This window comes from Falco cherrug, chromosome 4 (assembly GCF_023634085.1).
Source record: "Falco cherrug isolate bFalChe1 chromosome 4, bFalChe1.pri, whole genome shotgun sequence".
Taxonomy (NCBI): domain Eukaryota; kingdom Metazoa; phylum Chordata; class Aves; order Falconiformes; family Falconidae; genus Falco; species Falco cherrug.
In genome coordinates, this window is record NC_073700.1 from 42,221,159 (window position 1) to 42,248,504 (window position 27,346).

Consider the following 27,346-nt stretch of genomic DNA (forward strand, 5'->3'; position numbering starts at 1 on the left):
GGTGAACAGGTCTCATACTGCATTGCTACTGCCTTCCGAAGTGGGGGTGCTCGTCCGAGTCCTTCCTGGCCAGAGGTGGTTCACAAAGCAGGTATGATTTTAACATTTCTGACACCACTATGTCTTCATTAATTTGAGTTGAAATTGGCCAGCAGGCTTAAAACTTATCAGAGTGGACAAACAGGCAGGCAGCCCAAGCACATTGACTTCACTGTCTTGGGAAATAAGGCTAACAATAATCGTATATTTATTTCTGGAAGAATTAAATTAGGTTTGATCTACCAATCTCTTTAACTAATAAGGCTAATGGAAATGAGATTACACTGGCTGATTTATTATTCTTGGTGGTTATTAATTATTTGGCTTCTCTTTTGAGTAATTAAAAAAGAGTTTTTCCTGCTTTGACTGCACTAGATGTCATTAATCTGAAGTTTCTAAAATATATTCTTAACCTGCAGACCCCAAGAAAATGCTAGTTTTTCTTATAACTGTTAATTTGCAGTGTAAGACCATGAAGCTAATCATACAGAGACTTCTTTGAAGCTTTCCACATTTCTCTGAGCGTGTAAGTCCTACTTATGCCTTGGCTGATTATTTGCATTTTGGTTCTGCCTTCCTCCAGTTCTATCCTTTACAGACCTGGAGTCCCCAGCAGAATCAGTCATGGCTAATTTTAAGCACATAGGTATAAAACGAAAACCAGATTCATTTATTTTTTTTAACTACAAATTTCAGTTTCCCTAAAAGAGCCCTTAAAAGGGAGGCATAGGTAGCTGTGGCAGTTCTAGGTGGTAGCCCAGCTTCTTGCTCCAAGCAAGTGTTGTGGAGGCAGTGTTCTGCCACGAAGAGCCAGTGGAGCCAGCAAGCTGCTGTGGGTTACTGCTGACATAAGTGCAGTCCGACAGCAGCAGGATGATGGCTTTTAAAAATAGGACTTCTTGCCATTTTGTATTCTTGTCAGTGTGTCACAGATGTCGCAAGGTTGGATTTGTTTTTCCTACCATTTTTTTCTTCCAGTTATTGCCTTCATCAAAAGAATAAATTAATTTTGTTGGTGTGGGATTTCATCCTTGCAGTGACAGGAAAAGAAGGAATAAAACCACTTGGCTTGTTGGCGGTGCCCGTGGCTCCCTCAGGGCAGCAGATTTGCATTCATGCTGCGGTATTTGCAATGTGAATTATGGGGCTGAGGCTGCGCTCTGCAGAGCGCGGTGCTGAGTTTCTAATGCTCCTGTTATGAGGCATTTGACCTTTCCAAGGATAGAAGCGCCAGCTGCCCGCAGCGCTGCAGGAGTGGATGCAGGACTTGTGGCTTCCCACCCTTCCCTTTACGGAGCGCCGGCATCCCGAGCTCGGGCTGCCGAGGTCCTCTTGCCTGTGGGTACCAGCGCAGCAACAAGGAAAAGCAGTGTGTTTAAATGGCTCGTAAAGATTATTTTGACAAAAATACAAAGCCAAAGAAATCCCCTTCCCATGAAACCTGGCCATGCTGTGACGCAACATAAGCAGCAAACAGGGAGCGCACATCAGAGGGCTCTGGCCAGCCTGTGGGAACGCTGTGGTGAAATCAAGCCAGCCCCACCGGTTTCAGTAGAAGTCAAGGCTGTGCTTGCATTAGGAGTGATGCTCATTGCCCATAGGACACATACAGTGAGGGGCTGTGCTCGTTGCCAGTGATTTGGGCTCCATCCATTGGGCTGGCTGTGTCCCCTAATGTCCCATCAGCAGGAGCAGTGGGCAGGATGGGTGCTGGGGGCAACACCTTCCTCGCCCAGGTCACTGAGAGCAGGTGGGATCCCCCATGTCTCCTCCCCAAGTCAAACTTTATTCAGCTGCAAAATTGGAATAGTAAAAACCTTAATCTTTGGGCCAAACCACCATCTGAGCCCAAAGTGGGCATTTTATTGCTTGTAGTAAACAATAAACTTGTTCCCATGGCTTTGTAAAAATTGATTTCATCTTTCCAGAAGTCATCTTGCAGAACTCCTGCATAATGCTTGCATTCGGTCTTGGACGAGATAACATTTATTGTCCTGTAATAAATCCTGTGGAGACTCTTCTAGGGCTGGCAGCAGGAGTGTCCCGTTCTGAGCAAGCACCTGCAGGCGCCATTTCCATGGTGATTTACCTTTGGACTTAGAAAATCCTCAAAAAAGGAGCAACTGCCCACTTCAGAAATGGGAAGTGCAGTTTAGGTATATTCTTTTTTGGTTCATGAAAGCAAAAAAAAACCCCAAAGGCAGGTTTCCAGGGAAAAAAAATACTTCTCCTGACTTCACCAGCTGAGAGGGCAATATTTTTTGAAGCAATCAAATGCACTCAGACCCAACACCATCCTCTAATTACTAATGCCAGGATGCGGCTGATGTTAATCAGCACTGTTGAAGTATGCGATAGAGAATCCAGGAAATACAGAAATGTCAGCAATTTGACCTCCCAGCAGAAAATTTTGTGGAAAAACATGTTCTCAATTATATTTATACTTTCCAGACAAATAAACAACATTCTTCGAAGGTAATCTAACAAGCACGTCTGTAGCAAAGAAGATCAAATGGTAATTACTCTACATGCTGTCAGGCTGCCAAGATTAATAGGTTTTTCTAAGGAAAACTGAAAAGTCAATGTAAAAGAAGGAACAGGATAAGTTTTAACAGAGAAAAACAAATAAGGTTTTCTCACATGTCCATAATTTTATACTATTTTTCCCCAAGGGTTTGCAGAGCCAGGTGTTCTGCCAGCATCTGAATAGCTGGTAAATGCAGGGGAGCACGATGATGCTCGCTGCGGTCCAGTGCAGCACCAGGAGGGGTCATGCTTGCGCAGTGGTGTTGGTGGGGGATGGGCTAGCAGGTGTAAACCTGATCTTGTGCCGTGTGGAAACTCTTTGAAAGTTCAGGGTTTGGAAAATTCCCACTTTGTTTTAAATTAAAAGAAAAGCTAATTATATCTTGGTAATAATTTTGCCAAGATGATGATATGTTTTTAAAAGGCTGCCTTTTTTCTGGAATGGGAGTGTTGAAAGTGTCAAGTGTGATACAAGAAGCCTTGCTGTTAATAAAACTGTTCTTACTGGAAAAAACCCCACCCCTTTGTTTTAATACTTTCACCAGTTCTAGGCAGGATACCAGAATTATGGCACTGACTTAAAAATTCCCAAATGTAGAAATAAAATCTGTGCTCTGAGCTTAATACCCAGTTGCTGCCCTGATATGGGACATTTTCAAGGTTATCTTTGCAGTCACAGGTGGGACGGAATACTTCTCCCAGTGCTGAGACATGGCAGTGATATTGAATATTGTGTAGTATCCGATACGGTCCTGGGAGCTGACATTTTCGGTTCTATCTGTGTTTTTGATTGAATTTACAAATAAGTTGGGAGCTGTACTCTGCACTCATTTGGGTTTATATACCATATGCTTATGAATAATCAATATCGTCCAAATGACTTCCTAATAATAAAACCACACGTAACTGTCGGTTTTAAGTCCCAATGTTACACTATAAAGTAACTGAGACATTCACTATTGGTTTAAATAAAAATCACATTTTCACAAACCAAGCTACAATCGATGAGAATTATTGATTTTCAACACTTTTAAAACGGGGCCAATGAAACAGTGTGTGTATTACCTGATCTACTCCTTCAGCAGCAAAAAGCACTGACATCTCTCAAACAGAACTGTTGTTTTTTAAAAAACAGTGAGATAAGAATGTAATCCTGCAAATTTAGTGTTTTGCAAAGACTGGTTTCTTGAATAAGGGTATTGTAAAACCGATCAAAGAGAAGAATGCTGCTAGGAGGATGATGTTGCATAAGGTGCCGGAGATAAAGATTTTACTGTTTTTAATGTTCTCATAAAATTTTACTGAAACAGAAGATATTTTTTTTTTAAATCTCCTTTTGTTATGAATATGCTTTGCACAGAGATAATAGCTACCTTTGCCTAATCCTCATGGTCTGATTTGAATGTAGAGTTGGTATCGCTCTGCAGTTTCTTTGAACCTGGGGGAAGAATATCAGAGTTTTATTCCAGCAGAGTGGATGAGTATTCAAGTTCCTCCAGACATCAGAGACCTCTAATAATTGTAGCCCCTGACTGAAATAAATTGAAAAATTTATTTATCTGCTTTAATTTTTAAATATCTTCCAGTATCAGGACCCAGAAACTGAATCACTTTTCAAAGAAATTTGAATCTTTCAAACTCAATTTTTAATTTTTTTTTTCAAATGCAGGGTTTTGTTTTTTGGTTTGTTGGGGTTTTTTTGTTTGTTTGGGTTTTTTTTGCATGTGTAAGCACCTTTTGAAGTGAATGGGAGTTCTGTGAAAGTTTATTTTTTCAAGGCTGATTCCTGCAATAACACATTCTTCTGTGACCAAGAACTTCATGTGTTGGCTTCAGGGGGTTATAGAGCCCAGCAAGCTGGTGGTGTGAGGATGCACCTTACAGGAGTTTTATCACATTATGGATGTCAGGGTTTTAGTCCTTGTATTGAACAAATATTTTGATTATCTTAAACTGAATGGCAACAAGGTCCAGTTCTTCAGCAAAACTGGTGGTCCACAGACAATTCTGCCTTTTGTTCTACTGCTCCGTGTGAAGGTCGTGCTCCCAGCCTTTCGCTTGAGCAATCATAAGCTTTTTCTGAACTGTAAGAATTATCTTTAAAAAAATGCAGTTACTTCAGAGTCTTCTACAGAGCCATCCTTGAACCTGAGTACCACCTGCAATGAATGGCTGATGCAGTTCCCTGTCTTGAAACTGAGTCAAAGAAATTAAGTCATTGTAACAGAGAATGTTTATTTTTTCCTGTGAGTCACCGAAGATAATATAAATATTAGTCTCCAGCCTACAGATATGTCATTCCCTTTACGAAGGTAGCAGCTGTCTTCAGGTTAATGAAGTGAGTGATAGGAACCAAACAGGCTCCTGAAGAGGCATTTGCAGGATTCTGCAAAGATTTGGGCTGGAACCGGGTACCCCCAAAATGAGCCGTGCAAGCAGGTCTTGGCAGCGGTGGGCTTGATGTCATTGCCCGTGCTGCTGCTTCCCTTGGGCACTCAGACCCCTGTTCAGAAAAATAAGTGTTTATTTAAGTCCAGCCTAATTGGCAAACCCCTGATGTCTGTATTTAGCTTTAAGGACATGTTTAAAAGGCATTCATTTTAATGGGGCTGAAATATGTGCTTATATTTAAATGTACTTATAAATTCTTTCTGAAACAGGGAAACCTTACTGTTTTAAAGCTTTTTTCCGGTGAGCTCAAGGCCACTTTATTGCAGCGTTGCAGAAACAGTCACATTTATGCTTGGAAACATGGGCTTCCTTTGCTTCCATTGCTGCATGATCCTTAGTTGAAAATAGTGTTTGTGGGTCACTGGATGAGTACTTAATTTTAGCCTTGACCAAATCTTGCTGATTACATAGTAACTTGTAATTTATTAATTAAAAGTATTGGGGGCCCTCATATTTTGATTAACTTAATAGCTTTCACAGCAAGAACTGAATTCAACCAGAGACATCATTACAACTTTTAATATAATGATCTGGAGGGCTATTGAGTGCATCCCTTGAAACGCTTTTACTTATTAGGCAGCTGACCTGTGTGAGTAACTACCTGGCAGCTGAACATAAGCCACTGCGGAAAACATCCTGCCACTGATTTTGTGGAATTATCTTAAATCTAGTAATGATGGGAAGCTCCATCAGTCATCTGTTGGCTTTAACTAGATATGTTTTCAGTGAGAGAAGAGGCAAAGGACAAGGGGCTTTGACCTCCAAGAAACCCGTGAACAAAGTGACAGGCAGTGAGATATAAACCTCAGGACTGAAGCCAAGATGCAGTTTGATTACAGATGCGCTGAGTGATTTGGAAAGATAAACTTTGCGTGACCCTAGGCAGAGGGCTGTGGCTGAATACTCCGTTTTTCAAGTGAAGCCACTGGAGCGTTCAGTACTTCAAACAAGAAGTTGTCTTTTTAGGGCTAAAATGCAAATTTCTATCCCTTGTGTGAAGTCTGAAGAGACAGGTGAGTTGTCTGCACCTCCTTTTTGGAGGCACCTGGGTGTATAATTAAGAAGTACGCCGTGACTGGTGTATTATTGCTGATTATGGCAGTGAGGGGGAATTGTGTTTGGGTACTTTTAAACCTTTCAGAAAGGGTTTTCCTTGCTGAAACAGCTTGCTGTGGCTGCACCTGAACTGGGGTAAATATTTGGGCAGCTGTAGCCGAAAGCCCATGGTTAGCGTGCCGGGCAGGGTCAGCTGAAGAAAACTCCAAAGAACAGCAGTGGGAAGAGCCCTGAATAATGTCACATTTTCCTTCTGCATCTCCGTGTCTCCTTTCCATTCACCATCCACCTTCTTTGGAGAAATGTGAGTCCATGTTCTGGGAATGCTGCAAGTGCAGTACAGTCTTTTATCTCTTATAATTGTTTTACCTTAAAAAGTAGAAAGAATAGGGAAGCAGGTTACAGGTGTTCATTGCTTTCATATGTTGACTTCTTGTATGTTTCTCTAGAGTAAGTGATGACATTTTTTGTTTTTCCTTTGTACAAACCTGGGAATTTTGTCTCATCTCAGATTAACCCTTCCCAGCACAATTTATCTTTGTGGTTCCCAACACTGTTACATTGTATTACGTTAAAAATAGCTTTAGAAAAAAAGACATCAAATCAATTTTGATATGGTATTTCTGTTTGTAAGTGAGCTTTTATGTGGATAATAGCCCGAAAGTGCACCCATGTAATTTTACTCAAATTTTTGAATGTCTGAAATCCAACTGGAATTTTAAGAATTTTAAGAAGCTTGGTTTTATAAGATTTGGACTGCAGCAAAACTTTTTTTCCTAAAAATACAGGTACTAAGGTTTCAGCATACCCAGAAGTGTTGTTAAAAACTGATCCAAACAGTCCTACATATTGTATTTACCTCTGGAACCTGAGGAAAATGTCTTTTTACACCCTCTGGAAAGACAACACATGCTTTGTTTTTTCCCAAACAGGTCACGTACCTTCACTCAATTGTACGCTTGCTGCGAACTCAAGCTGTGCCCGAGTATTTTTTCACAGCAAACTCGCACCTGGATTGCTTCGTGTGAATTAAAGACTTTAGAGTTTGGCTGGTTTTGAAGGTTCAGACTTACGATATTGATCCCTCCTGTGCAGTGAGGCAGAAATGTGGTTTCCAGTCTCTGGGGCCACTGGGCAATATTCAGAATATCCCTGCACAGGAGAGCTGCTGTTCCATGAAATAGGAAGACTTCATTTTCAGCTCTTCAGTTCTTATTTCACACAGGTGTAATTGCACTGGTGTCAAGGTAATTGCTTCTGACTTGTCCCAAGGTGCTTGAGAAATCCAGCCTTTCAGTTTTGTTAGAGCAGACAAAGAGAAAATCTAATGCTGGATACCTTTGCTGTACTGCTGCTTTTAATGTTGGATGATGGAAGTGTCCTCTGTGGGGATTCAGCAGGTGAGTAGGGACTCCAGAGCAGAAGGCAGAATATCTCTGAGTCACTTGTGTCTGTTTTTGTCTCCTGACCAGTGACATGGTAAGCCAGCCCTGGGTGTTTGCCTGCTTGCTGGACTGATGGAAAGGTATGCCCGTGTTGTGGCCATGGCTGTGGCTGCCTCATGGTCGTCCCATGACTGGGATGAGACATAGCTCTGCTGGGCTCAGCAGACACTTCGACATGTCCAAGAAAGGCATGGGTGAGGGTAGAGAGCCTGCACTAACCGTTATGATATTGAATCATACTGGAAGGGAGCTACTTTAGGGTAGGTGCACTGTAAGCTCAGCAGTGAGTACATTATAACAGTACTGTGAGCTCTCCTTGCTGTCCTGGATTTGCTTGACTATAGTTTCTGTCAGCTTTGAGTGTGTCAGCTGAGTTGCTCTTGTTTCCCCCCTCCTACCCCCCTAATCTTTTTCAGACAGTGAAAGAGATTTCCCATGTGGCTGGGGTAAACACCAAGCTGTAGGTAGCAATGGTTTATAATCCTTTCAAGAACATTGGCACCAGTATTTAAAATATCTGTAAGTTATGTCAAGAGCCTTTTTTTGGAATCGGAGACAATCCCTACACAGTGCTTAAGCAGATTACACACCCCGTGTACTGATGTTGCTGTCGCAGCTCTTCTATTTTCAGTTAAGAAGGTCCCTGAGGTTGTATGTATGGGTTTTCCTCTCTTTATCAGTTTCAGGAGAAAGTATGACCTGTTATTCTTTTGTTTGCATTGATCAAAGGGTCTTTTACAGAGGTGTGATTCCAGATCATGTATGCGGAGTTTCATCAAGGCTGCTGCTCTGCCGGCCCACGTAAAGGTAACTACTTAACGTATCCGCTTATGTTCTACCACCTCAGAGATAATGCAATAATAAAAATAACCAACACAAATAACCAAAGATGGTTATGGCTTTTCCCTTGTTTCAGGATATGACACGCTTTAGGTGATATTTGTGCATGTCTACAAGGGATGAACACAGCGAGCTACCACCATCTGCTTTTGCAGATGAGCTCTAGGGCTTATATGTGTGTTTGTGGTTAATGCTGATGTTTCTGCTAAGTCCCAGCAACTTTCTAATAAATATTTCCTTATCAGTATTAAAATTACTTTTATAGACTAAAGTATGAACACAGATGTAATTTTTATGTTAAAATTCTTAAGGTCACTGGGATCTTTAAGAAGAAGAGAAGTCAGCTCCAAAGTCACTGCTGAAAATTATGTCCTGGGAACAAGTGCTGGAAGCTGGTCACCGCCCGGGCTGTTGCAGGGGATATACAGTAGGAAGTCCTTTAAAGCACAAACACTTTACCTGTGAAATTAATGATCTGGTTTAAACTAGAAATTAATTCCTATGTATCGGTTGTTCCTATGCATTGGTTCCCTATTTAACTGCAAAGTTTTGCTTGCTTCTGTTCAGTCTGCAATTGATTTGTCTGTCTTCATAGAGAGGATTATGCCAGGAACCTGCAGCTTCTGGTGTCAGAATGGTAATCCATGGAGGACAAGGTCTCTTAGGTACTCAGAATGTGTTCCAAAAATGTCCTTAAAATCTAATGTCTTTCTCCCTTAGGAGCTTTAGGAATCACCTGTTGTGAACAGAAATAAGGTACGCAAGTGTGAACCTGTTTCACCAGCAACTGTTGCAATATTTGCAATGCATAAGTCACAGTAAGAAAACATTATTGAGCATTTGGGAGAGGTGAACGTTTTTTCAATAATTTTCCTTAATGACTGTGCCCTTTTCTGACTAATGCTCTCTGGATTTTAATGAAATAGCATGGGTTTGCTATAGGCGCTTTTCCTAGGCAGTAAACAAAAGAGCATTGATGGAAACAAATTACCAGTGTGTTGACCTCAGAGGAAAATCTCTGCAAACAGGAGGTAGGACACGGGCTGCTACTCTGCACTGTCAGATCACTGCAGGAAGCAGATATGCAGATGACGATGTCTCAGAAAGCATTAGAAAACAGGAGGCAGAGGTATCCTAGAGGATTAAGAACAATTGTCATAGCTATATCAGGGCATACAACATAGCTGCGAGTCTCAAGAGAGTCCAGCCTGCCTGTTGTAAATGTGCAACAGTCAGGAAGATGATAGGTAGTGTATGAACCAGACCTTGCAATATGTCCCTGTAGATGTTAATGACAAATCAATCCAAATCTCTTGGGCTTCAGGACATTTTTTCTTTTGCCTCATTTCAAGTGGAAAAGGTAATTCTCATGTAAAAGTATGTGTTCTAAAATTTTAATTGTTAAGTAAGTCCTGATAGGAAACATTTACTTGCAGTATTTTTCTTTGTTAATAAGGTGTCCTGCCCAGTCAAGCCTGTGATTCTGCAGCTTAGGGCACTGGTATCTCAACACGCTGTGCGAGACAGATCCATTCCCAAGGGATCTTTCACCTGAAAAACAAAACAGTAGAGCAGAAAAAGAAAAATTACTTACCCAAGGTCATGAAGGTCTGCAGTAAAGCCAGGAGTGGAGTTCAGATGTCTTAATTCATGGCATAGCTTCCAGCCACAGGACATAACAACCTCCGGTAGCATTTACAAGTGCGGGTCTTTTAATCTCTCAGATGTACAGAGTTTAATTTTTTGGGAACTTTTCTTGTAGCTGGGGCGTGGGAAGACCTGGCATGTTGTGAGCAGTTGGTAAGAGCAGCTAAAGCACGAAGATGGGCTCAGATTATTGTGACTGCTCTCTTCTTCTGGAAGCCAACGGAAAGATGCTGCAAACATTTGCATATTGAGACAAGATACATGGTATCAGCTGTGCTCTTCTAGCCGTAAGATGGAAGTTAGAAGATGGTAAGTTTTCCCTTTGTAGGAGCAGAAGACCTCACCGAGAATGCCACTGACGTTTTGAGCTCTGCAGGAGGTAAAGTATATGGCGGTGTGTAAAGGCGTTCTGGGCCGGGAGGCGTTCTGGGACTGTTTTGTGAACAAAGGGCATGATGAGGCCCTTCTGCAAGAGGGACAAGCAAACTAACAGAGTAAATCCCGCTGATCAGTTCAGATAGAATCTAGACATAGATCTGGGGACACTGCATGTTGTTTTCATAAGGCACAAAGTGGCCAAGTCCGGAGAGGGAGTCAAGAAGTGAAGAGACTGAGAACCTGGAACCGATGCTGGGAGGCATGTTGTGGCCGTTGAAACGAATGTGTGAATGAGCTGAAAGTGCAAGGCCAGTAAAGTAAAGCCAGTAAAGCCAAACAGAGGTTAATCCCTTGGGAAGAGTGTAGCAACATGAGGGGAGGAAATACCTCTTCACTGATTCTCACAAATGTGTCCATGTTGTTATAAATTTATACCAGCACATCTTTCCTGTGAAAGGAAAACCAGGCTCTGTGGAAATAAGACTACAGTTGTTATGTGTATGACAGTGGTGCTGGGAGGTCCTGATTCCTGCTGAGCCTACACCATTGCCAGATGTGGGCATGGAGGGGGCTGGGAAGGATTTCATGCCACATGCTTGGCAAGGTCTCCATGGGCTCAAAGAAAAGAAGTAGCTGCTTGTGAAAGGACAGGAATGGCAATTCATAGTATCCAATTTTGGCTAAGTTTTGGCCAAAGCAGGTGCTTGAATAAGTCTAAAGTATCTTAGCTAGGGACCTCTGCAGCCCCTGAAAATAACTATTTATCTTTCTGGGTGGTAAATCCATTTGTTTTCATGCCATTTTTTCTTTTATTGTGCCAATTGTTGAGGCTCCAGTAAGGATGGGAGCACCGGGCAGGGAATGCTGTTAACGGTTTAAAGATTTAAAACCAGAGTCCTGTCTTGTCTGATCTGAATAATAGACCACAAGTTCCAGCCAGTGTTTCCTATGTGAAGTCTAAAAACCTGTGGCTGAGCACCGTGCTTGGTAATTTAGAGACTCAATTGCTGATAAACCCACAGTACCCGTGAGTGGTCTGCCTGGCGCTCAGTTGCACAAAGGTCAGATTCTATTTTCAGTGTGGATGTGGCTGACAACTTTTTATACATGGCATCTAGTTTTAGTTTTCTTTTTTTGCTCCATTTTCTAGTCTCAGAGATCCCTCTCTAGGCTGGTGATTATAGCTCATGAACAAGGTGCCTTCCTTTGAATATCTTGCTAGACCGAACTCTTTCAGTTTCTCATAAGAATAATGGATCAAAGAAACTAAGGAGTGTATGTATAATTAGCTGTGAGATGACTAAACAGTAGGAGTTACAGCACGTCAGGAGGTACTAGTACTGGCCCCAGCAAGAAGGAACAAAAGTGAGTGGGCCACATTGCTTGCACCATGTTCCGTTTTTTTAAATTTTATTATTTGTCTGTACTGGGGAAACTCTCAACTGTTCACCTTACTTCAGTTCTCGTAACTCAGCTGGTGCACTGGTTGCAAATGGATGATGTTTCTGTCCTACTACAGTGAGCACTGGCATTGTACAAGGAATCTCTGAGGGATGTGTATAAGAGGTGAAGAAATATAGGCAGATGGGAGTATAAAACATGTTGAAGTGTTTGCATTGTGTGTGTCGTATTTATTTGGCACAGAACCGTACCAGGGACACCATCCATGTCAGCAGCAGTAATTAGTAATCCCTCATAATTCAACAGAAAGGGGGAGAGAGCTGTGACAACAAAATGGATTCTGGCCCAACCACCCCATGCAACTGTTTTGTTTGAGGATATTTTCAATTTAACCTTTAGGTGAATCTCTTTTCTGTACACAGTTATGTACGTTTTCTTTGTTGTCTGGATTCCTCTCATTTACATGTCAATGGTGTATCTTTACATGCCTGTTGGCCCAATTAACCATTGCTATTCATCTTCCTGCATTTCAGTCACCTCAGGTGCCCGTAGCTAGCATCCAAGTACAAGGAGGAATGGGTAAAAGCACTTTAGATAGATCACCAGCAAAGCAGTATGTTGCACAGATAAAGCCAGAGCCCCTAGACCTTTGTGTTTTGAAAATCAGATAAGTCAAATGTAGACAACGGGACCATATCTGGTAGGGACATTTGTCTGTGTGTGATGGCGTCTGGGGAGGCCAAACCAGAAGATGTTTTACTTAGAGCAAGTGCTTCAGGAACAGTTCCCTTCTTGCCTGGAAAGGGAAACTGGAGCCCCTGGGCTCTTTGTGAGCTGAGCCTAGAGCCAGGGGCTGCGGCACGTGCTGGTGGCTCATCCGTGGCAGAGCTGGTGGTGCCAGCAACCCTGCTCCATGGGACCAGCAGCAGCTCCTTCACATCTGCAATAAGTAGGTTTGGCTTTGAAATAAGCCGCACTTAGGCAACAATTTTCTCTTCTGTTTGGTGTGGTGGGGAAGCACTTTTCAGCTGCCAGGTCTGCCCCTGCTGAGGCGCCACCTGATGAATAAGCAATGAGCCCTTGCACGCCTGTGTGGGAGTGAGGACTGGAAGGGTTCTAGTTTGATCAGTGAGGCACAGCCTAGATCCTCTTGGCCTTTCAGCCCCTCCTTTGCCCTGCGCTCATGCCAAGGCACGGTATGTGCTCAAGGGGCTCTGCAAAGGTGGATGGAGTGGGAGGAGGTTGATAGTTACAGCTGTCACTGGCTGCCAACTAGGATTGCCTTTCTTTCCCCCCCTTCTACATCTATAAAGCAACTTCTGTAAGAGCAATCATGGACTTGGAATTTCATTACTGTCGATACATTTTGTAATAGCTCCCGACACTACTTTCTCAACTGATAATTTAGTTAAGCTCTCTGCTGCACATGCACATGCTTTGGTGTGGAGGCAGTGGAAAATTATTTAATAAAACTTAACGCTGCTTTCATTTCATGGCTGTTATTACTCAATATTAGTCATTGCTGAGAATCATTCCTTGAACAGCTCTGTCTTATCATCTATATGCATTTGGCTATCACCTCTTTGAAATGTAGCAGCATCCTGGGCGGTAAATGAAGGCAGCTTTCATTTTATTCAGCTGTGCATCTTGGAAGTGGGTGTGATCTTAACAAACAGAGTTATTGTAATTTCTGTGTCTTCTGTGATAGTTCAGCATAAAAGATGACGTTTTAGTTGAAGTCTCATGGATGAACATCAGGACTAAAAAATTTACAAGTGATTCTGTTACCCGTGAAGCTTGTTTCTCACCCAAAATATATGTGCTTGATTCAGTCAAAATTAAGAAAGGTTTTTTTTCCTTTTTTTCTGTTGGGTCAGAAATACCCTCTGCTACCTAATATGTATGAATTTATAAAAGCTGGGAAGAATAGACCCAGATCTTCAAGCTCTGTATACAAGTGTGAATATACAGATACTGACTCTGGTGGTTCTTGTGCCTGTACATATGAATGAAACTATGTATAAATATTCAAAAGACTTTAAAGACCAATAATGTTTTTATTGTGGCTTGAAAAGTCTGAATCATGTTTGTTTCCTTCTTATATTCATTGTGTAGTGAAGATATGTACTATTGATGTTTTTTTGGTGAAAATGAACGCATTCCTTTTTCTGATGTTCTATTGGAAAGGACATGCCTGTCTTGTGCAGCCATGGTGCGCTCTCAGGGTAGAAAAACATCGTGTTTTGCGTTAGAGTGGAGATCTATGAAAACAACAAGCCTCAAACATCAAAATAATTCTAGGGAGATGTTTCGTGATATACCCTGCTTTGCTATGTTTTTTTTTTTTTTTTATAATCTTCCATTCTGAAGGCTACATTTTCCAGTCAGACAAAATCAAATTGCTATATGCTTGATGTTGCTGTGTGTTCCACCCAAAGCGCAGCTGTCAGGCAGCACTACTTGTGTTATTTCTGCTGTGCAGCTTGGATAATTTCTAAGCTGGTTGGAACCTGCTATGGCCCGATCTGTGTGATGGTGCTATCAACTGCATCGTGCGTGGCTTTGACCGACTGGCGCAGGGCTAGGAGTGGTCAGGAGTGCTGGAACATGTGGAGCATCAGGAATATGCATGTTCGGGTTGAGTGGGTTGGATGGGGCCGTGCCTGCAGTCTGATGGATCGCAATGTTGGTCCTGAAGAAGGAAGTGCCATTCGCCATTCCTTTGTATGGTTTCATATTCAGGTCTTCATGAAGGTGAATTCCATTTGTCCGTGCTGCATGGGGCTTCCTAAGGATGTGTTTATTGGCAGTGCTCTGCCACTGCAGAAAGCCACCGAGCCTGCCTCTATCGGAGCCTTGCGTTACGCTTTCCCTCGGATGTGCTACCGATGTACACGTGGAAACCCTTCTCTTGTTTTCTATTGCGTGGGTGCCTGGAGTAAACTCTCGCGTGGGTGACTGGGGAAGGTGTCTTACCTTACAGGAACTATTGTGCATGAAGGGGAATGTCTTCTGTGTAAATGAGGTGTCTCTGGGTGTTCGGTGGGCTTTCTGGGAAGGTAACAAATGTAACTAAGAATGAGAAGAGATCTTCTCTTGTCATTTCCAAGGTCATCCCCACTCAAACTTTATTTAAACATGAATTACTTTGTAAATGATGAAAGGTCTTCCACAGAAACATCACTGAATTTTCTCTGTCTGACAGAAACTAGTTCTCTCCAGACTTTTTATCCAAGATGTATTGCCATTTCATAAGTCAGGTGGTGAACTTGACGTTGCAAGAAAACCAAATTTCCTGTCACTCAGTTTCAGTTAATTTCTATTTGGAGCAAGATGTGTGGGAAGAAGTAATGTATTTTATTGTCACATTTAAAAAGAAGAGGCAAACTTCTGGGTGCACAAGAGTTTCTCAGGGGACAGCCTAACTGGTAGGATAGCTGTGTCTACCTGCCAAGCTGATTTCTTTCTTTTTTTCCCCTTGCAGCTCTTTGGAGAGCTCCAATGCAGTTGTTTTCCTCTAGTGTGCCCAACCCTGGCTTTCACCTTGTAGAGGAATTACAGAGGACTGTATGAAAAGTTTATTTGTGAAAAGGTTGTAATGATTGTTGAATACATAAGGCAAGGCACGGGAGCTACTTACTGAAATTAACCTGATACTGGATGGTAAAAGCCCTGTTGCAGCCAGCTAGTTTTGATTGTGCTGGGACATCACCTCTTCTATTTTATCTCCACCCCCTTTGTGCGTCACAGAGATGAGTTCAATGGAAGTTACTCAATGAAACCTTGAGAAATTAATTTCTGCTCAGACTCAATCAAAGGTTCAGAGGCAGCTTTTGGGTTGTGCTGGTTTCCATGCCCAAGATCTTGCTTCTCCCTCGTGCTGTGCAGGGCGCTGCATGCCCGTTAGCTGCACATTGGAGATCCTGGCTCCCTGGCAGGCAGCTGGCATAGCTTGTGGTGCTGTGGGATCCCTCGGGATAAGTAGAGATCTATAAATGTATAATGTGATTACTGCAGCATTATTTTAAAGGTCAGCCTCCCGTATTTGCACAAGCGTTGATGAGAGTGACTGTCTGCCACAGATGATTTGTGTGGACCAGGATTGTGTCCAGGTATTAATAGTGCTGATTAAATAAGGATGGGGAAAGTATTCTATCTCTGCAAATATCGAACCTCCTATTATGTTTATAATCCTATAATAAAAGGAAAATTTAATAGTAAAAATGGATGCATCTTCAATGTTACAGGTTTGTGGGAGTTTTTAACAGTTTCAGAGCAGAAACCCACCCTCATGGAGTCAGACATCTGTGGCAGTAGGGCCAGCCTGCCTTTTCTGACCAGTGTAGCACAAACACAAATAATGGAAAGATTTAAAATTCAGGCAGTTGAACTGTAACCCAAAGTGAATCAACAGCAAAGCCATTAGAAGGATTTGGTTTCTTCAAATGCCAAAAACATTCACAGTTTCTTTGGGAGGGAGAGAAGGTGGAAGGATCTTCATAGAGGGTTAAAAAATTAAAAGGGTTAAAAAGCACCATGTGGGATTTTTGAAGGGGCTGTGCACACTTACCTGCCTCAGAAATATGTATTCAGCAAGGAGTATCAGGGTCAGTTGATTTATACAGGCCCCAAATCCCATTAATGCAGACATTACACATTACAAAATTCTCTTTGTAGATATAGATCAGCAAACTACAAGAACACCAGTAAATAATCAACAGACCTTAGAAAAAGGGCAAGGACTACACTCATCCATCACTAACAAGGCACAGCTGTAGCAAATCTACAGAAAGAAAAAAAAGATGGGGGGAAGATAAACATTTTTATCATCTTGTACTTGTTCCTCATTTATTACTGAGCGTGTGAAGGGCGAGTATCAGTATCACAGCTGGAAGTAGAGAGAAACGACAACGCGAAGGGCAACCTTTTCCTCTTGTTGAAATGGATCTGAGGCTTGTCAGGGAAGCCGAGATGTGCCTGGTGGTGTAGCCTGTGCCAGGCAGCCCCAGGTGCTGCAGCAGGAGCCGGTGAGTCCAATTCTACCCGTTCCCGTGTGTTCACAAGGTCTCTGCTCTATTTGAGGTCTGTTGTGTCATGGCAGAGGATTTAATCTTCTCTGAATTATTTTGTACCATGCATCCTCAGCAGCACCCATCCCTCAGAAGCAGATGGTGCTTCTGGCAGCTCTTTAGGTCTGTTATCCATACCGTGCACCAGCATGGCACGGCGGCTGTAACTGCCGCGGGGTGAACCATGATGGAGTACCTCCTCTTGATCCAGATTGCCTCCCGATGAAAGCCTCACTCCTGCCGTTGGCTCCATGGAGGTGCTGCCATCATCTGAGCTTAATGGTCTTTTCCAGCACCCGCTGTTATATTTGCTGCTAGACCCAAGCTGTCCAGGTCCAAACAGCAAGAAATCAAAGGCTGTCAGGACTGGAAGGGAAGAAGGGTGCTAATGGACTGCAGGAGGACGAGAGTGGCTGCCGGAAAAGGCTCCTTGCTCATGCAGGCAAGTACTGCAGGGGCTTGAGCTCTGCCTCGTGCCACCTGTACATGGAGGTGGTGGCTTCCCTGAGACAGAGAGGACTAAGTGAGGATTTGTGCACCAGTCCAAATGCCATTTCATTAATCTGCCCTCTTCTAACATCCAGTACAACTCATTTGGCTGTGGGTATTTCTTCATAGACAAGAACTTAACCTCGTTATAATGTTGCTCTTCTTGCTTACAGTGAAACCTCTCTTTATTAGGACTTCATCATCTGTTCCTTTCCTTCACTAAACAACCCCTCATAAGTGTGGCAGCATATTGCAAAGTGTTCTTTTAAATAACCAGACCTATACCCATCCCAGGTAATGAACTAGGAAAGCTTTATTTTGCAAATTCTTGTTTTTATTGTGTTTTTCCAATTACTTTGTAATTCACAAGATTCAGTAGCTCACAATGGGTCTTCCAGCCATTACTGCAAATCTGCACAGTTGTGCTGCAGGTAAAATTACAAACTCCAGCAGGACAAGTAGTTACTTCACTTTCTTCCAAGCCTTCCTTCCCCTCGACTTTCTCCTGCCTCTCTGAAAGGTCTATGCACTCTTTGTTCTGCTTTGGCTACGGGGAACAAGCTTTTGCATACTGCTGCTGGATGCTTCAGAGATCTTGATGGAAAATCAAAGCGAGGTAGGACTTGAAATGCCTCCTTTCTGATCGCTGAGGCTCCTTTTCAGCTACCAGGAGGAACAGCCCTGCAGCTTCCTATGGATCTTCAAGAAAGAGCTGCCTTTAGCACCGCTGTCTCCAGTGGGAGAGGAGCCTTGTCCCTGCATCTGTACTGCGCTGTATTTATCAGAGGGAAGCTGGCATAACACACTTTAATCCTTTCTGGGAAACTGTGATTACCTAGGAGAAGCGAGAAGGCTGCTCATCTTTTTTCTTCGCTTCTTTCTTCTCTGTGCTGTCTGCTGCCTCTGCCTCCCTCCCGCTGCCTCCTCCGTTCCCAGCCTCTGAGCGGAGCAGGTTGTGGGAACAGCCCTTCCGCTGCTCCTGCGTGGACTGACACAACGAGTAGCCCTGCGGTGAGACTGTCAGGAGCCACTTTATGTGCCAGAGGTACATTACCAGGGTGTAGCAAGGAAGCAGAAGTTTATTTGGAGGAGCAAACAGTAAACAACAGCTTTCACCAACCGGCTCAGGCTTGATGATTCCTGAAGAGAAAGAGGTGAACCCCCATGAGACCTCTTTCTGTACCCCAAACAGAGCAAACAAGAGTTCAGGTCTAAAGTACAGATTTGACCTTTGCTCCTCTAGACTCCGTGTGTGCCTCTCCATGCCTCCTGATAGTTTCTGACACTGTCAGCCAATTTCAGCAATATTTGATGGAAGGATAGAGGCTCAGAGACATGGTTCCTATGAGATTCACAGCAGCAGATGAACAGCAAGATCCCCCCTCCTGCCTAAGGTGAGGAAAAGGTGGTGCAGAGCCAGTTCTCATTTGGTGCTGGAGGATCTGGGTGGACTTGGCCAGTGCCGCAGGCATGGGGAAAGCTTCCACCGAGGTTCATACCTTCCCAGACCTCAGGGAGTTTGGTGGAGCTCCAGCCATGGATGACAGGGCTGCTTCTTGTTCTGGTTGTTGTGCAGATTTCAAAACCACTGTGCAATGCCTGTGTGCGATCAGTCCAACTTGCTGGGAGCCTTCCCTGGCCCCTGCAGGTTCATGGAAGTGATGGATGGGAAAAGAGGGGGCGGGCTCACCAGTAAGAAGAGAGACTTCAGATGGGAGTGAGGGCAGCAGCAAGGGAATCACTGGAATATGGCATGAAACATTTAAAGTTGATAAATGAGAACACTTGTGAACAGGGTCAAAGCGAAACCGGCTCAGCGCAGGGGGCTGGGGTGGAGTGGCACATTTGTGTTGCGGTGCAAACTGATGCTGAGAGCGTGGCTGAGAAGGGAATGGCAAAGTTTTCTCAAGGTGCAGAGGTAATTACATCCAAGGCAATGGCCAGGCAATAGCATTTTAATCTGTGGGAAATGCTGACGTTTATTCCCACCCTGAGCTGGGAGGAACTGGCCCAAAAGTGAAATGCAGGAAAGCCCCTGCCAAGCTTCCCTGTGGACATAGCAGACTGCATGCATCCTGCTGGAAACAGTGCCCTGGTGGCCAAGGAGGAGATGCCAGAAGAGAATGGGAAAGTGTTTACTTTTTTGTTTCATCACCGCATTTTCCAGGAAGAACCAGGGGGAAAGGCACTGCAGAAAACCCTCGGAGGAAGCTGGAAAAACATTTAATGTTTCCAAAACTCAGGGGGGGAAAAAAAAAAAGCATGATGTGAAAACTGACCTATTCCACTACTTATATCTTATCATGTCTAGATTTTACAAAATTTTATCTGAAAGAGTTGTTCTAACTTGAGTATTTCTAGTCCTGTTCACTAAAAAAGAATAAACATTTTCAGAGTTGGTCTGGAAACTTGTCCAGAAATTGCTGATGAACCAGAATAAAAAAGGGGAAATTGAGTAAACATAAACCAACTGTGTTAAGTGTCTGGCTCTGAAGGGCCATAAAATCTATTTTGGAAGGTTCAGCTGTAAGTTTAAGCGTCAGGGTGGCTTTAAGTAACTCAGCTTATTTTACAGGTGTTTTGAAGCAGCCTTGAAGAGAACAGGAGGATTGCTCAAATTGCTAAAAATCTCTAGGACATAGTGCACTATCTCCTGTGCCAATTTACAAACTTTCTATTAGCCTTACGGCACCGAGCTGCCTGCCAGCTAAAGAAGGTCCTGGGTCACCTGTGGCTGATGGGTGACGCAGAGCAAGCTGGGTGCTGGTCTCTGGCGAAGTTCACGTGAGGTGCAGGGTAAGGGCTCTGTAGCCTCGGTCTGTAATACATAGAGACATGAAACTGTGAGCAAAGCATGAAGCTTCGTGATAACCCTTTCTTCTTCTCTCTTAGATTTTCAGTTCTCATTCATTCTTCACTCCTTAGGGAGGGATATGTGCAGTTACTGGGAAAACTATGGCCCTTAATCGGAACAGCTCAGCTGGTGATAGTAAATGTGATAGCTGTGCTCATGGGCTATCACGATGGCTTATTACAGGATCACTGGTAATGAAATGTGTGTGTAACAGGCACTGAATCCCTTTTTGTTGCAGTAACCATGAAGAGGGGCATGGTAGAGGATATGAACAATTGTTCATACTACGTGGAGTGGAGTTGGAATACCTTTTTTGGTGAAACACATATTTTCTTAAAATACAGGTTTTCACTCAGTAATTCCACTGATTATCTTAAAGATATACCACACACTGCCATCCCAAAGGGGTAAATCCTAGCTCTGACTTATTCTTCCTTCAGGGGGTGTCGGCGCTGAGGTGTGATGTGTCATTAGAGCCGGTTCCTGAGCAAGCTGTTTAAATCCCTCTGCATACGTGGAACTGTAGCGATGGAGGGAAGACACAGTCACTCAATATGAGTGATCAGCAGACTTCGTTTATTGTGCCTTACAGTCACCTTTTATGCCTTGTTATAATTAGCTCATACATATTACAAAAGTTAAGCTCATTATTGGTTAGTTGCCTAAATACCAAGCCCGCCCCTAGTTTCTCTTCTGTAGTTATCTGTTCCCACCTGTAACATTATTTTCCCACCGCGATCTTGCTGTTACTGTGTTACAAGAACAGCCAAGGATAGTGTATTTTTGCTTTACTTCAGATAAGCTGAGAGCGATGTGCATTTTTGTCCAGCCAGCTGGACTATGTCTATGTGACCCTTTTCAGCTAGCCAGTTATCCACATGGAATGCGTACTGTTGTTACAGGTCTCCAAAGACCAGATCCTGAAATGTGAGGGTGTTCCTAGGGTTAGGCTTGTCTGAAAGGAAGCAGCTACCCTCGCTGGGTGGCACCCCAGTCCCCACCTCTCTGTGACCTGCTTTAACAGGGGGTTGGACTGGATGATCTCCAGGGGTCCCTTATGACCCTGACCGTTCTGTGATTCTGTGCTAACACATTGCAAGCAGAATTTTCAGGGCTTCCTAAAGAAATTGAACTACCTGCTAATTATAAGTCTAATTGATTTGAACAGCTTCCCTGACAGGTTCAAGCACTGTACACATCAGATAACTCACACGTACATGTGCAGGGCTGCATGTGATGTCCAAGCGGGTGCCGTGGCCCAGCAGGAATCGGGACGCATCCCGTTGGCAGCACAGCCCACCTCAGGAGGGTGCAGTCTGCAGGCTCGAGACAGCACGTGGCGGAGAAGAGGTTGCGTAAACATGTGTTACGTGATTACATCCACCTGCTGAAAAGGAATTTAAGCGTGGTGGTAGTGCCTCCAAGATGAGGGTGAAACCACTATTGAAGAGAGAGTTCAGTCATCATCAGTGTGTTGGCTGTAGCAGTATTTGGTTACAAAGAAATCAAAAGATGCTGTATCTTGAACATAATCCTGTATCTAGTCTTATTACAAATATTTTTTAAATTAAGACTTTCAGATATGGTGCTATCTTCCTGTTTTCTTCCTAAATTAAAGTCCTAAGATAAAAATATCCTTATGTGGCAAATGTACCATGCTGTTCAACACATTCCTTACTCTTTCAGTAAAAGGTAATTTACAGAACGTACCATATTCTTTCTGTTCTTCATTTTATCACTGACAGCCAGATAATAGAAATGTTCTGGGACAGTCATGGTGCTTCTGGAGATGACATATGAGAGAGCGAGTGAACAGCTCGGCACTTTCACCACAGTATCTACTCTGCAGGACCAAGAAGCAGAAATAAACTGCCTGGTGAAGGGTACTGGCCAGAAAGGGTATTTGAAAGTATCTACTGCTCAGTGTTAAGTATATCATCCAAAAATGGGTGTTTTCTATTTGCCTTGGAAGAGGGACAGTGACTACTCCACGCTGCCCTGACTTTGCAGGTTTGTATCTGTTCAGGGCCAAAGTGACATGAGCACAAACCATGCCAGGTTTGGTTTTGTGAGTTATCTGGGCACAGGTGAAATAGCTCTTTGGCTACTTGTCTTGTGTCTAATTGTCAAAATGTGCCTGTTCTTCCAGGAAATCACTGCTGGACTGCATATGAGGAGGGTCTAGCTTCTAGCTATGGGCTAGCCTGTAACAGCTTAGATTAAAAAGGCCTTGCATGTGCTCTCTTTTAAGCATTAAAGGTACCAAATCTAGAGCTGGCAGTGGAAGGTAGGGAGGACATGGGGCATCTTAACTCTGTAACATCAAGGCAGATGATGTAGTGCTGGAAAAGTGTTCCCACGTGTCTGTCCAGGGAACAAAACTTAATAGCGTGGCTGTTCCCTGCTCCTGGAAAGGCTCGCTGTGCAGTCCTTGATTTGTTAAATGGCCACAGATTATCAAGGTGAGATTCCCAGACAGCTCTGTGTTTCAAGATTGTGATCAGGTCTAGAAACACACTAATCTGAAAAACCCCAGTCCCACATGGTTAAACGTGGCTCAGGAAGCTCCTTCACCTGATGGTAGGATGCCCTGGGCAGCAATCTGGACCACACTGTGCTCCTGCCCAGTGCACAGGGCGAGAGCTGCCAGCTGGGTGCAGGATGGTTCCCTTGCTGGGCCAGGCTCTGCTCTTTAGCTCTGCATAACACCGCTGAGACCCATAGGGCAGCATTAGTTGTTCTAAGAAAAACATTTGAATTAGTATAAGCTGAGAAAAGCAGAGAATACATTTACACCAGCTCCCGTTAGAATTGGGAAAAGAGTTTTATTCTTGCAGGACTCTGTGGATGGATGTGCTCAGCTGCTTCTTGGCAATTTCTACATTGCTCTCTGCCTCTGTCTCCCTGGTGGTAAATAGGTCTGGTCTCCTCTGTGATCTCTGGGTGAGCCTCGATTATCCTCGGGCCCCACCTGGTTGCTCTGAAGCTGGGTTTGCAGCCTCGGGGGGCTGGTGCTCTGGAGGGGGCCGTTCAGGCAGGCTGTGAGCGATGCTGCCCTGCCTGGCGGTGCCCCCCAGCCAGGCATGCTCTCGGAAAGCAAGGTCAGCTGCCACCAGGGACACTGCAGCTGGTTTGCTGCTTAGATTCACTTATTGTCTGGTGGGTACATCCAGCTTGGAGCGATAACAGATCTATTGAACGCTGAGGTGCTACGTAAGGCAGGAGGACAGTTGTGTTCTGTGCCTGTCTGCCTGAGCGGGTGGGTGTACAGCGGAGGGGCTGCAGGCTGCTTCGGTGAGCGGCAGGTGTGCGGATGCAACCTGTACTCCTGGAAATTTCTGAGCTTTAAATCAACATACTGTTGCTGTATATGGCATTGAGTACTCTGTCATAATGTACGTGGCCTCACAGCTATTGTCGCCCAGGTACGTGCATTCTTTGATTAAGTTTGATTCATGTTTACCTCCACACCAATTAATGCTGCTCTGACAGCATATGTGGGTATGTAAGAAATAAGGGAGCATAAAGAGGGTTAGGGCCCAGGTACTGGACTGTACAGTTACGTACTGGTTTCTCAGGTTACAAACTCCAGGAGTGCTCAGGAATTTGTTCAGCTAGTGTAAACTGCCATCCTTCCTTTGGCTTTTGTGGAGCTAGGAGAAATTCTGTGGTAAACTGTCTGCCCAGGTAATGTTGCGTCACAGTTTAATTCTTTTATATTGAGCCTAATTAAACTGACTGATGTTCAAAACCACCAAAATGATTGACAAACCCAGGTTTGTTGCAGAGTGGTTGGGAAGAGGCATTTTGGCACCTGGGGCCATTGAGCCCTGGGGCAGGTGGAGGCGTGGGTGGGTGGTTAACCCCGGTCTTTCACCAGGTGCCCTGCCTGCTGTTAACCCCCCCTGACAAGCCTCTGTGGTTTTTACTCAGTTCCATAATTTTGTAGCTTTCACTCTAGGTTATTCTGGAAAATGGCTGCTGCATATTTTCAGTTGCTTTGAAAACTGTGCTTAAGCCAGCCAAATGCACTGCTCTGAGACGGGCTGTTTATAGAAGAGCTAGGATTAGAGGGGGATGTAAGTGTTGTCCCTGGGAAGGGCACTGGGAAGCGTAAGGCGGTGGTGGGAGCGGTTTTGAGAGGTTGCAGTGCTAGGCAGGGAAGCGGAGGGCACCAGCACACCCCCCCCCCACCCCCCCCCCCCCCGGTGCTGCTCCCTGCCTAGCGGGTGGTGGTCTGTGCCTGCAGGCAGCTGCCCCCGTGCCCCCAGCCCACGCCTGCTCCCACCACGCCGCTGGCACACGGCGAAACCAGGCCGCCCTGGCAGCACGTGTGCACCTTGTGTGCCCGAGTACGGGGCGTTTCACTGGGGCTTGAGCATGGCTGGCACGTCATGCCACAGTTGTGGTTATTGCTAGTTCTGTTGGGAAAGCGAAACCCTTGTGAGTCAGTTTGGGTAATGCCTTGTAAGCCTCAAATAGTACATCAAATCCATAGGGAAAAGCTGTTCAAAATTCTGTGCTTGTATATATTCTGTGTCCTAGAAACTTTTAAACCTCCTTTATGTAGTGACGGGAGGTTAGCATATCTGCAGAGAGAGAGAAATTGCTGGTGGTTTAGAAATAGATTGGTTGATGCAAAAAGCTAAAGGTCTATCTCTATGTTTTCACCTCCTAAAGCAAGTTGGAAGTTAAGAAATCTAATCAAAAAAAGGCTGGAACAACTGTTTAATAGCCTCAAGGCAAGGGCCAAAATTCAAAAGCTTCAGCGTTATGAAAGTTCCAAAGAACATGAGGAAAAAACAGATTCCCCAGTGCCAGCAAAGGTGGACAACGGCACTGGCTGGGCGGGAGAGCAGGCGCCACACTCGACTGATGTGGCCAAGAAAGAGAAAAGAGGACACTTTCAGGTTTTAGATCTAGCAAGTGCTACGGAAATGTGTTTGGCTAGGGCATGTCTGTTACAAAGACATCCATGATGCTGATTTTGTCTGCAGTGGTTACAATGAGTAGTGCACAATTATGATCTGTTAAAATAAGATCCAAAGCAGGATCTTTAATGTTTTCTGATCTGCCTTGAGCTGTCTTCCTGAGCTTCCCACCCTACTTATGATTAGGTATAGAATTCCAGTAATTTGTCAAGTTTTCAATTCACCCACTCTATAGATTTCAGATATTCAGTAAATCCCGACTCTTTTGGGCTTTTTTAAAATTTTGGGTTTATTTTTTATTTGGAGAGTTCCCACACAATCAAATCTCTGTCAGGACCTGGGAAGGGAATGAGAACCCTTCTGATGGCCTACATTTCGTGTGGCACCTGACATTTGGTGCCACCCAAGGTTTCCCTCAAAACTGTAAACTGGGTTAGTGTTGTACCTCCTGAGCAATCAGTGTCTCTTAATACAGTAAATGAAGCCCAGACTTGTTATATTTGATAAGACCTGAGCCTATTGCAATATGAACTAAAAATTCATGAGAAGGGTGTGGGGCTTTTTCCTGCTGAACTGGGTCACTTTTCCCTTGTCATGCATAATCCTTTATTATACCAGCAGAATTATTATACAGAGTGCATTTAATTTTCCACACATAATGAAGACAAGCACTCACAACAACTCGTGATGGCTCTTTGGAAAGTAAATATTTAATTTTTGAATGCATACATTTGTTCTTCATTAGAAGATACAGAACTAATTATTCCCTGAGTATTATAATAAAATTAAAGCAGCACAGCCATGGTGTACTTGTAAAATGCATATGTAATTGCAACAAGGGAGGAGAAAAATGGAAATTTCATTAGGGAGAGGCAATGTTTTACAAAACTCCTTGATAAAGGAGATCCCTCACATAGGATGAGTTCTTGGAAGTATCTAGGCACAGGAGGTTATGCTTTGTGAACACCCACCCCATGGCTTAGAACAGCCTTTCCAAGGGCTGCAAGGAATATTACCACTTGGATACAAATAAATTATCAAGGATGCAGTAGACTTTCATTGAGATATTCTATACAGTCATCACAATACACGCAAGTTTTGAAGTGAGTAGATGTCTAGTTGCTATATAAGCAGAATACAGTGATATAGCTCACTGCATCTACAGAAGTGTCTCATGAAATGCAAAATGAATGGCTGAAAGAAATGCTCTTAGGAGAGGAAAAATGGGACTCAGTGTGTGTCATAAATTTTGGTAACAGAATTTTAAACAGGGATACCGGTTATAGATTTCAAGCCCCTCCCCCCCCCTTGAGCAGCAACTAAATCTTCCTTTCTTTTCAGTAAAGTCATGTTAAAACAACTCCATTCCAGCACTAATGCTGACATCCTGATCCCTGCTGTTGCACTGATACGACTGGAGTATTTTCAAGGTCATTGCAGTCAGTAAAAACTCTTCTTGATGTCAGTTGGGATTTGGGTTTTCCTTGTCCTTTATGAGTGTTGTAAAAAATGTAGAGTATTGGTGTAAAACAGCATGACACCTGGGAGCCTGCATATATATACAGAAACCTTATGAGACAGTTACTCCTTTTCCCGTGCAGGCACACAGAAGATGTTATCAATACTTCTAGCATCTGTTTTCAAAGATAGGCAAAGACCTTGACAAGCCTGGGGAACAGGTTAACAAGAGCCTCATGACATTCCGTGAGGACAAACACAGCAAGTCCTGCCTCTGGGATGCATCGGCAGCATTGGCTGGGGACTGGCAGGCTGGGGGGAGCTCTGCGGACAGGACCTGGGGGTCCTGGTGGGCCATAAGCTGAATGTGAGCAGTGGGTTTAAGATGCTGAAGCCTGACTGTGTGTCAGGCTATTTGGTTAAGACTGTAGCCAACAGATCAACCATTCCCCTTGACTCAGCGCTTGTGAGGTTCCATCTCACAGTTGGAAAACTGTTTTTGGTGTACCCCGGTGCTAGAGAGAGGTCAACAAGTGGGAGTGAGTCCAGCAGAGGGTCAATGGGATGTTCAGGAGGCTGGAGCACGTGGTATGTCAGGAGAGTCTAAGAGTGCTGAGTTTATTTAGCCTGGAGAAGGTAAGCTAAGGGGACATCTGATTGCTATCTTCCACTAATGGAAGGGGATTGTATAGAAGATGGAGTCAGAGTCTCTGCAGCAGCGTGCTGCAGAATGATGAGGTAATGGTCATGTGTTGGAGCAAG

General features: G+C 43.9%; 1 long non-coding RNA gene across 1 annotated transcript; it reads left to right on the forward strand.

The window, feature by feature from the left end:
• LOC114016473 (uncharacterized) lies at positions 1-24,356 on the forward strand. The gene is made up of 3 exons (XR_003560922.2): positions 1-91; positions 8,259-8,324; positions 8,669-24,356. It is a non-coding gene; the product is annotated as an uncharacterized LOC114016473 (long non-coding RNA).
• Positions 24,357-27,346: the final 2,990 nt, after the last annotated feature.